Here is a 736-nt window from a genome sequence, read left to right as displayed (position 1 = left end):
CATGCTGTTGTGTGTCATGAATTGTGTTTACCGTTCTTTTCTTTTATTCTGAATGTCTCCCTATATCTAAGCTAATTATTGCTGTTAGGGTTAGGAATAGCGTTCGTTCCTGAAACTGACAATCAAAGTCTCTACTTAAGTTCCAAATCATGAATACTATTATGTATTTTCCGTCTATTTTCTTTTGACTCAGTTTAATGTCAAGTTATATATATTGGCATCATCATCATATTGCTCTTATTGGAATCACCTGCAAGAAATAAATAATAATGATCCAAAAACTAAGTTAAGTACATGTGTGCATTAAATACTAAAATAAATGTGGATGGAGTTATTGAGGATTTGAAGTGCCAGTTTAGGTGAGATCATACTGCTCTCATTTTATGCCAGCTTTTGGGTTTCATTTGTTTATATTTGAAGTTAACATTAATTGCCCAAAATAAAAAAAGTTTTCCATTCATAATTCATCATGTTTCTTTTGCTGCCACGATACTTCTACTGCATACTGATGTTACCTTTCTGAGATAGATAAGGAGAGTTTATAAAGGGTAATGATGATATAGGAAGATTTTAATTTTTAAGTGTACCAGATATTCGATATACTAATAATTTTAATTTTTAATTTTAATTATAAAAATTATATTAATTAAAAACACCGGTTAAAATTAATAAATAAAATTTGTATTCATATATTTCTCCTTTTTCACATTTTTTAAATTTTTTTAGATATCATTAA

The sequence above is a fragment of the Arachis duranensis genome, chromosome 3 (assembly GCF_000817695.3).
Source record: "Arachis duranensis cultivar V14167 chromosome 3, aradu.V14167.gnm2.J7QH, whole genome shotgun sequence".
NCBI classification, from domain to species: domain Eukaryota; kingdom Viridiplantae; phylum Streptophyta; class Magnoliopsida; order Fabales; family Fabaceae; genus Arachis; species Arachis duranensis.
The sequence above is the reverse complement of the archived record's forward strand: the minus strand, read 5'-3'. Positions refer to the sequence as shown.